Source organism: Camellia sinensis, chromosome 1 (genome assembly GCF_055761805.1).
Source record: "Camellia sinensis isolate YWXY chromosome 1, ASM5576180v1, whole genome shotgun sequence".
NCBI classification, from domain to species: Eukaryota; Viridiplantae; Streptophyta; class Magnoliopsida; order Ericales; family Theaceae; genus Camellia; species Camellia sinensis.
The window spans coordinates 54,042,551-54,053,837 of record NC_138961.1 but is presented as its reverse complement, the minus strand read 5'-3'; the positions used below and the strand labels follow the sequence as shown (position 1 = coordinate 54,053,837).

The 11,287-nt window shown below is 34.0% G+C and overlaps 1 pseudogene across 1 annotated transcript; it reads right to left on the bottom strand.

Annotated features, from left to right (window-relative positions):
* Nucleotides 1-898: 898 nt before the first annotated feature.
* On the bottom strand, nucleotides 899-2,967 carry LOC114306873 (adenine/guanine permease AZG1 pseudogene; annotated as a pseudogene). Its single transcript, XR_014327970.1, has one exon. The product of XR_014327970.1 is annotated as an adenine/guanine permease AZG1 pseudogene (transcript).
* Nucleotides 2,968-11,287: the final 8,320 nt, after the last annotated feature.

The window sequence follows — 11,287 nt, the reverse complement described above, 5'->3', positions numbered from 1 at the left end:
ACTTTGTTAAGAAGATGAGAGACAAAAAAAAGTTACTAAATGTGTTGCAATATTTTATTTATTGAGAATACTACAAGTATAACACCATATAACAGGAATGAGCTTCTTTTCAGTAAGGTTTTTGACATGTGACAGTCCAATTTCCCAGCAATGGTTGAGGGTCACAATTTTTGTGGCTCGAAATTGTCAAAACGACGTCGTTTTGAGTACAAAACAAATTCAAAATTGCCAAAACGACGTCGTTTTGGCAATTTCGAGCCATTTGAGCCACAAAAATTGTGGCTCTCAAACATTTTTCCCAATTTCCTTTCTGTGAGCCAAGCCGGGATAATTTATTTCCGATGTTTTTAAGAAACTTACTCAAAATGAGTTTCTCTCCATACTTCCATACGCTTGTTATGGGCTTAAATCAGAATGCACGTCGATGATCTGAACCGTTTAATTGGTAAGACTCACAGTAAAAATTATCCATATAAAAAATGTACTTCATCGGACAACTAAAAACACAATAACAAATCACATTTTATTTTATAAAATAAATGGTTTAAATTTACAATCATATTTGTTGTTCATTTTATAAAAAAATAAAATGTAATTTGTATTTGATGAAGCTGATTTTATGGAGACAGACGGTTCAAATTATCTGTGTGTGCCTGGGTAGAGCCCACAAGAGGATATATATATGAAAAGGTATGAAGAGATAAATGTATGGTGAGGAGCTAATCGCCCAGTTTGGTCCGGTGTTTTCAAAAATAATTTTGTAAGTTTTCAATCTATATTTTTTTATTTTTGAAAAAAATTTTAACATTTAAATCTAAATTTTTTAATTTTTAGATCCACTTCTGGATACACTCAAAAAAAATAAAAATCTTTAAAAACTTTATTGAATGCAATAAAATAAGAAAATATACTATTTTTTTTTTCTTTTGTATTCAATAAATTTTTGAAAGATGTTTGCACAAATTTCATACTTTTGAGGTATATCTAAATTAGCAAAATCTAAAAACTAAAATAATTATAAAAAAAAAATGTTAGAAAAAATCATTAAAAAAAAATTAAAAACTCCAAACCAAAATGAGTGAATCTTTTTTTTTTAAAAAAAATAAATACAACTCTTTGTTAAACCTCAAGAGCTTTTGCACTTGCATCCCCACCAGCAGCTTCACTATTGAACCCATTAAACCCATCATTATTACTTTTGAGCCCCTTTAAAACCCCAAATTTGGTGAAAACACCCTCCCCCCAATCCCAAAGATGCAAAACGACATAAGTCCCAATCCCAGCAATCAAACCATAAGCAATCGAGTATGTCAATGGCATCAAAATCATCGTCACGAAAGCCGGTATCGCCTCCCTCATATCGTCCCACTCGATCTCCACCACTGCCCTCATCATCATCACCCCCACCAGTATCAGCGGCGGCCCCACCGCCCACGGCGGAATCGAAGCCAACAACGGCGTAAAAAAAAACGCCAACATGAAATACGCCGCCACCGTGACGCTCGTCAAACCAGTCCTCCCTCCTTCTCTTATTCCCGTTGACGATTCAATGAAGGCCGTCACTGGCGATGTTCCTAACAACGATCCCACAATGATTGATGAAGCGTCCGACATGAAAGCGAAGTATTGGCCTTCGAAATCGCCGTTTTCGTCTGTGAATCCCGCGAATTTGGCCATTGAATAGAGAGTACCGGTTGTGTCTAGAATGTCTACGTAGAGGAATGTGATTAGAGCTTCCCAGAAATACCCTTTTTTAATGCTTTTGAAGCTCAGTGCTCCGGCTGTGTCTGTGATTTTGTGAATGTCGACCACCCTTTTGAAGTACTCGTAAGCGGAGTCTCCGGCGGGGGTGTTTGGGAATGCGGTCACGGCGGTGTTGCGAAACCACGACACGGCGGTGACGAAAATTATGCCGTATATCATCGCGCCTTTGATGTTTTTGACTAGACAGTAAGCGATGATGACGAAGCCAACTACTCCGAGCCATAATGTGGGGCTTTCCATGCGGTGGTGGAGGCAGAGTATGTCGCCGGACATGGCGGCACCGGGGATGAGGGTGCCGTTGGTGAAAACAGGGGCGAGTGCTGCGCGAGAGGAGGTGGGGCAACCGCCGAGTGAGACCAGTGTGGAGGAGCTGTAAGCGATGAGTCCAATGCCTTGGTTGTTTTGTAAACCGATGAAAGCGAGGAAGAGTCCGATTCCAGCGGAGGAGGAGATTCGGACTGGTTTTGGAATAAGTTTAGCAAGTTTTGTTCGCAACCCAATTGACGAAATGAAGAGGAAGATCAACCCTTCGGCAAACACGGCTGCGAGAGCTCCCTTATAGGAGATATGGCCGGAGCCATGAAAACCCACTAGAGTGTAAGCAAAGTAAGCATTGCTCCCCATACCAGGTGCGAGAGCTAGAGGAAGATTCGCCAATGTTCCCATGATTACACACCCGATGAGGGAGGAAGCGACGGTGGCGACGATGAGGTCTTTGCGGATTCGGCCTACGCAGGCGGAGTAGCCGGGATTCACCGGAGGGAACTTGCAGGACTTGTCGGGGATGATGAGGCGGTGGTTGGCGGCGGAGCAGTTGGCGGCCGAGATGGTGGGATCGGAGCAAAGGGGGATGCAGTCGGAGACGGAGCAGGTGCCGCCGGAGTCGGAGAGGATGGAGGCGTTGACGGCGAGGATGTAGGCCATGGTGAGGAAGGTGGTGGTGCCGGCGCGGACCTCCGTCGTGAAGGTGGTTTTGCGGTCGGCGAGCTTGAAGTGCTTTCCGACTCTGCTCTCTGCCATGAATGTGTTCAGTCTAGTGAGCCGTGAGCGCTTTGGTGTGCTACTCTCCATCTCCATCAGAGTTTGGATGTTAGAGAGAGAGAGACAGAGAGAGGAGGGTGACGATGGAATTGTGGAGGGAGGGGTTAAATAGTGAAGAAGGAAGAGAGGAAGGGGGTAGATTCCATCGGGGAAGTATGTTCTTGTATAATTGGTGAGTATCTCAAAAGTTTAAATTAAATTCTCTTGAACAATTTTTGGGTTTTTTATTAAATTTTTTACCAAATAGGTACATGTCTTAGATTTGGTAAAAAATTAAGGTTTCGACATAAATGATTTGAATTAAAATAGTCATAAAAAAATAAAAAATGCTAAAAAATTAATAAAATAAAATATCACATTCATATAGTAATCACTTTATTTTTTTTATAAAAGTCAAAAAAATTAAAAAATTAATCACAGACTAAACTTTTTAACTTAATTTAAAAAAGTTAAAAAATTAAAAAGCCACTACACATCCGTCAAAAAGCCAACGTATTTGGGAAGAGCTTTTTTTAACTTTTTTTGCTAAAATAGTAAAATAAGTTAAAATAATCAATAACACAAAATGTCACATTAAATTTAAAATTATTTTACTTTTTCTTTCACATATATCACATCTAACTATAAAAAAATCCAATTATATTCTCAAACACAAAAATTTTAATGTCCTAAAATAACCTATTAAAATAACAACTTTCCAAAAATCCACAAAGTAAAGGATTGTTTAGAATGTTCTAAACAAGTGCACTTTCTAATTTTTTATAAAAAAGATGTGTAAAAAAGTAAAGAAGAGATATTGATTGATATGACCTAAAAAAGATAAAAAGAAAAAAAAATGTTGACTTATTTAATTTTCTCAAACCAGGCCTAAGTCTCTCGCCTTTTTTATTTTGAGAGGCTTAGGCTACTTGAGTCAAAAACTTAAATTCAAATTTTAAACTCACTTATGGCCAAATCTTCAAAAAAAAAAAAAAAAAAAAGGGGCTATATATGGCAATCTATTTAAAGTCAATCTAAAAAATAAATTTGTATATTAAAATTAGGCAATGCTACTGCTTAAAATTATAATGACAAATTTATTTTTACAAGGGTCTTGTATAGGGGTGGGTATAGGGTTAGCTGACCTGCACAAACTGTCTGATCCTACCCAAATCACACATTTTTGGGCAATTTCGAGGGCTATGCAGAGTCGGGTGCAGGTCTGGTTTAGGCATAATTTGTGGGTCGTGAGTTTTTCACAAATTGCCCGCATTTTATAATTTTTTTTTTCTTTATTTTAAATCTCCATCGTCGTATGTTATTCATTACCCTAGATTAGATCTTTTTTCTTGTAAACCTAAGTAGTAAAATTGGAGCTTTGCAAATTTTTGGCTGTATTTGGTTAGATGTTCAAATTATGATTCCATTGTTTGGTTTTAGTATGGTGTTTGTTTAGAGTTTTCAAAAGTTAATTCCACACCTCCTTTTGCAAATTCTTGCCAAGGCAGGAAAATTTAGGCTAACCGGTCGCTCTCCCGGATGTCCGGCCGGTCGTCCTCCCGGACACCCGGCTGATTGACCGGTACAGTGTAATTTTTTATTTATTTATATTTATTTTTATTCTTATTTTTTTTTTTAGAATTGACCCCTGTTATTTTTATATTTTAAATAAAAAATATTTTAGAATTTTTAATTTTTTTTTTATGAGTTTTGAATAGAATTTTTAGTTGTGTTTGGTTATGAATTATAAGTTTTTGTATCAAACAGTTCCGCTACGTAGCTCGAAATTGGCCCGAATCCAAAACGACATTGTTTGGGAATTTTTTTTTTTTCTTTCCTCTTTCTTTCTCATTTTTTTTTGAAGATGAAGATGATGATGAAGAAGATGAAGAAAAGAAGAAGAGGGAGCAGCTGGTGAACACATTCATCGACAAATCATCATCATCAACAACAACATCTTTATCAACACCATCATCAATAGACAACAATTTTTTTTTTCTTTTTCCTTTCCCTTCCTTGCCTTCTACACAGTTTCCTCTCTCTCTCTCTCTCTCTCTCAAACATGACCGAGTGAAGTTCTAACCTTCTGATCTGTGTATACAAACAAACCCACAAACAAAATCAAAATCCACAAACAAATCAAAACTAATCAACAAACAAACAAAATCAAATAAAATCAAAATTCACAAACAAAATCAAAATCAACAACAACTAACCCACAAACAAACCCACAACAACTGATCTATGTATACAAATCAAAATAAAAAACAAACCCATAAATCAAAACAAATCAAAATAAAAAACAAACCCACAAATCAAAACCAAATCACACATAGATTTGTTGAGAGAAGAGGGAGGAAGAGACCTACTATCGTGCCATCACCGTCGCGCCCACCGTTATGCCATCACCATCACCCCATCGCCTCCGTCATCGCACCACCATCGCTTCTTCTCTCTTTCTTCTCTTTTCTCTCTTCCCTCTTCTCACTGTTTCAGAGAAAAGCGAGGAAACAGAAAGAAGAAAAAAATATATCAAAACGACGTTGTTTTGATATTCAGACCAGTTGAGCCACGAAAATTTCGAGCTACCAAGCTTTATTCTTATATCAACTATCATATGTCACATCAAAAATTCCCCACTCAATTCAAAACTCTTTTACCAAACAAATTTTTCACACTCAAATTATAATTTCAAAAATCACAATCTCAAAATACAACTCTATTCTCAAATTATATTTAGAAAACTCTATCAAACGTTACCTTTTTTTTTTCTTTTTCTTTTTTGTTTTATTTTATTTCTTTCAGATTTTGGACGAAGTTTATGAAAAAGTTATTTTAGTTCTAGTTATTATTATTATCGCATTTTGGATGAATGTAAAATTAATTGAGAACTAGTTTCTAGTAAATTTAGCATTTTGGATGGCTTTTGACTGTGTTGGGTTGACATATTAATGATTAGGTACTTGGTCCATAAATTTAAATTTGAATTTTGTTTAGCCAAAAGTCCACACTCTAAAATACTTTGTCCATAAGGACTACCTAGATAAAATGAACAAACTACCCTATATATATATATATATATATATATATGTTATAGCTACCGTATACACTCACATTCCCAAACCCTAATTACAGCTCCCTCTTTCTTTCTCTTCCCTCTATTCTCTCTCCCACACTGTTCGTTGTTGATTCTAATTGTTAGAGACGACGACGATACAGTGGTGACCAAGATCTAAGATCGGAATTGAGATTAAGATCTGAGATCGGAGGCGACACCGCTATACTCTTCATCATCTCATATCTTCGAGGTGACGACTTTAACAACTATCACTACCTTATCCTCCATCTCACAGCCGTTATTCGTTTTTGACCAATGCCGCAGCTCCTGCGCCATCAGTCCACCGCGCTGCTGTCGACTCACCAGTTCTCACTTCAAGTTCATCTTTATTTATTTATTTTTGGTCTCTCTATGTGTAGAGGTGTAAAAATGGCCTGCGGCCTGTGAGTGGCTCGAAGCCCGCCAGCAGCCTGGGGTGGGCTTGGCTTGCTTAGGTTCGGTTAGGCCTGAGCCTAAACCCAGCTTGGAACCCTGGGCTTGGGTCGTCATTTTGAAGCGTGACTCGGCCTATCGGCCTGCTCAAGGCCCATTTAAAGCTCGACCTAAGGCCCGTCAAGGCCCGTCTCGGCCCTGCTCGCCTGAGACCCAGTGTCATTTTTAGTGGAAAAGAATAAAATTTTGGTAGAAAAAATAGAAAAAAAATTTTAAAAAAAATGTTTAGGCCACCTGGCCCGCCCCGTCTCGCCCCGCCCAAGGCCCGAATACCCCTTAGGCCTAAGCTTGGTCTTGGGCCTAATTTTTTAGCCCCTGAGCCAACTTGAATTTTGGCAAAAGCCCGAGCAGCCTGACATGGCCCGGTCCAATTTACACCCATATTTGTGTGTAACAAATGTTTGCCTTAACTTAGTTACTTGCTCAAATACTGTACGTCTAGGGTTTTGTGATGGCTACAGATTGATTTAAATTGGGCTTATCATATAATTGTTGTACTTCTTTGTAATATATCATTCTGTGTATTATAGTTTTTGGAGTAAATTTGGTTGCAAGACTATTAATTTAAGGTTAATTGGTTTTATGTTTTAATGATCCGTTTTTATTTTCCCCTTATTTCATGGATGGAGATGTGATTGAACTTGGTTGTTAGGTCCTTATATGTTCCAGTAAATGTTAGAATGATTGGATTTTGTTTGGTTATTAAATTTGTTATTATGTAGTCTTTTTTTTTTCTTTTTTTATCTGGCTTGTTGTTGTTCATTATCTAATTATCTGTATTTTTTTTTTTGGGTTGTTGTTCTCTTTCTCTCTTTCTCTTCCTACTCTGTATACATGATCTGTATAGCTTTAGATTTGTTGGATTTTTAACTGATAGTTAGAATTATGTTGGATTTGAACACAAATCTATAGGAATTATTTTTTCTTTTTCTTTTTCTTTTTCTTTTTTTCGTGGCTCTCAAATCTATTTGTTGTTGCTGTTTAGATTTTTTTTTTTTTTTTCTTGACTCAGATCTATTTGTTGTTGTTGTTGTTGTTGTTGACGTTAATGAAGAAGAATTAGATTTAATTTACACAGATAACACAATAACAATTGCACAAATTTAATTTTTTTAAACAGATTCAATTTTTTTAACAAATCAGACCCCCAACAGATAAAAATATTGATTAGATAAAAACAAATGACCAAATAGGTTCAACAGATAAAGAAAAATAGGGAAAATTGAATAGATATGAAATTTGGGAGACTTATTTATAAGTCCTATTTCAGACACTTATACTATGTTAAGTCCTGTGTAATTTCTTATAGAGTTTCAAGTCTTATTTAGATAGGAATGTATTCTACAAGATCCTATGAGTTGTAAATAAATGGTATTAATATACTGTTATACACTATAATGGCAAAACCATATATAGGAAATTGAATGTTACTATAGAAAGTAACATTTTCACATTTAATTAAAAAAATAAAAAATCTAGTAAGTTTGCGAAACGTAACGTGACACGTTACGTTACGTTTATGTAAGTGTCACGTCACATTACGTTTATGTAGGTGTCACATCACGTTACGTTTATGTAATGTTCAATCTGATATGGTCACGTTACGTTACGTTTATGTATGTGTCACGTTACGTTTCGCAAACTTAATCTATGGTAACATTCAATTTTCTATATATGGTTTTACCATTATTTATGATATTAACAACTAATAATGAAGATAAATGTGTCAACAAACTTCACACAGGACTTATGGGAACATAAGTTTTTTAGTAGGACCATATGTAGCATAAGTTTCCCTAATAGAACTTATAAATAATTTTCCCATGAAATTTAAACAAATAATTGAAAATTTGAATAGATAGATAATTTTAACTGATAATTTCAATAGATAAGGGAAAAATTTGAACAGATAAGGAAAAAATTTGAACAAATAGAAAATAATTTAAATAGATATATATAAATTTGAATAGATAGTCAACAAATAGTTAAAAAAAGTCAACAGGTAGATAAATAGTAAAATTGGAAACAAAATATTTTCCAAAACCAACAAAAGGACTTATCACCAAACTATTTCACAAACGGTGGACCTTTTTACTAACAAAAAATATCCACTAAACCTAATATCTTATAACTTATTTAGCTTGGACTTTTTAACAATTATCTCTTTTTTATTTTTTATTTTTATGACTTTTGAATAATAGATTTTTAATGCTTTAGTTGAAGCCGTTAATTGTTAATTATACATTGAAGTTTGAACTATTAATTTTACATATGTATGGTTTTCAAGTATCATATCTATTAATTTTACATATTTTGGCCTATTAAAATTAATTAAATAGTAGTAAACAAGTCCAAAACAAAGAGTCCGAAAATTAAGCCTTACAAGAAAATTACATGAAAAAAACAGAAGTCCAACCCGTTTAACTGATTCACACCCATTCGCAAAACTGATTAACCCACTCGCACAAACCACAACCCACAGTTTGGGCAGATGTGGGTCAATTTTCTTCAACTTGAAGCTTCGCGGGTCAGTGCAACCCTTGTCTTGTTAACCAGGCATATGTTAAGAAAATAAAAATTAGTGTTAACTATCTCTACTTTTACAGGAATAAGAATATAAATACATTTAGTGTTTTTCCCAGAAGCTAATAAATATAAGGGCAAAAGTCACTTTACCCCCCTGTGGTTTGGACCGGGTGCGATTTATCCCTTTGACATTCAGAAATCATTATATGACTCTCACGTGGTTTGTAAACCAAAACGCACCCCTAACTTTTCCATCTAAGTTAACTGGTAGTGACATTGACGCGCTGATTTGGTGAGCAAACCATTGTTTAAGACATAAATACCCTTTTATATCTTCAAATTTACAAAATAATGCCACTGTTCTTTCTCTCAATTTCTTTTTTGATGCAGATCTTTCTCTCTGTTCTTTCTCTCTATTTTTTTTATATAGACCTTCTTCTCTACTATATATTATCTCTCTTTCTCTTTCCCCTTCTAGTTATCTCTTTAATATCTCCATATCCACATTTTATCTTGTGAATGAAGAGAAGATCATTGTGTATATACATATATACATATATATATATATATATATATTTGATTGTGTTGTATATGATTGGAAAAATGATCTGAACTAGGTTTGGATTTGTCTACAACAAAATGATATGAAAATCAATGTAAGAGATGCTGAATAAACTAGCCAAGTGAATTGGGTTTGGATTTGTATATGTGAATTGGGTTTGTATATAATGAAGAAAAAGTTTGTATATTTATATGTATATATAAGATATGGGTATGGAGGAAGTAGAGAGAGAGAGAGAGAAAGAAAAGAGTATAATTATCAATTTACAACTTCTGTTAACAGAAGTTAGTGTGCATTTCAATCCATAAAAAACGGAGGGGTTATGTGGTAATTTTCCAATGTCAGGGAGGTAAACCGTACCCGGCCGAAACCACAAGGAGTAAAGTGAAGTTTGCTCTAAATATAATATATTTCTTTCATGTAGACAAAAAATACCCCATTCTTAAAGTAGGAAATTGACAATAGGATTTTTGGGCAAATTACACCAATAGTCCTTATAGTTTGGGTCTCGTGTCACTTTGGTCTTTGACTTTTCAATTATGACACATTTGACCATACATTTTGAATCTTGTTCCAACTAAGGACAATTGAAGATATTATTACTTAATTTCAAGGGCAAAATCATCAATTTGATAAAATATAAACTAATTTGAAAAAAATAAATATCAAAAAAATATTTTTAAATTTTAAAAAATTATTACTATACACCAAAGATAAAATTATGTAAAATTGATAAATTTTTTAGACATTTATTTATTTATTTATTTTTATCAAATTAATTTTTATTATGTGTTTGGATGATGATCATGTAATGAGTGGTTGTTAAGATGTTAATGTGTAATCACTATATTTAATATATAAAATGTTTTTAGTTTTGGATTGATTTAATAACGATATCGAAATTGCCGCTATATTTGACTTTTGAAAAAATAAAAACTAATTCAATGAAAATAAAAACAACCACCCATTACATTATCATTATAAAAAACATAATAAAAATTAATTTGATAAAAAAAAATAAATGTCTAAAAGATTTATCAATTTTACATAATTTTATCTTTAGTGGGTAGAAATAATTTTTAAAAATTCAAAAAAAAAATTGACATTTATTTTTGTCAAATTAGTTTATATTTTATCAAATTAACGATTTTGTCCATAAAATTAAACAATGATATTTTCAATTGTCTTTATTTAGAACAAGATTCAAAATTGATGATCAAATATGTCACAATTGAAAAGTTGAGGATTAAAATGATACAAATTCCAAACTATAGGGATCGTTAGTGTAATTCATTGAAGATTTTTTTATTACAAAGTAGTGTCAAATAAAAATAAAAGGGTAAATTACATTAACACCCCTTGAGATTTATGTTTATTACAGGCCTGAACATTACTTATTTGTTCGCGAATACATTCCCGAATATAGATTATTTGTTCAGGAATGCAAGTTCGAACTTGAAAATTTGTTAACACTTTTAACGGTTAAAATTCTTAACAGTCGTAGAAATTTTATTTTTTCAAGTTCGGTAGTTTCAGTTTTGAAGAAGTAATGTGTGTGTGTGTGTGTGTGTGTGTGTGTGTGTGAGAGAGAGAGAGAGAGAGAGAGAGAGAGAGAGAGAGAGAGAGCATACCAACTGTGACAATGGTTAAGCCGGCAAAGATAATATTCTTGTTCTTGTTCTTCTTCTCCGTGGGTTTTGAAAAGGATGAGATTCTTCTTCTTTTTAGTGGGATTTGTTAGGGTTTTGGGAAGGGAGGTTTTTTTGGAGGTGTGGGGGGTGTACATTCACCGGATGAAATGTTTAAGGACAATTTTGGTATTATTTGGGGGGGAAATAAATTTTAAGGGCTTCAAAATTTATAAG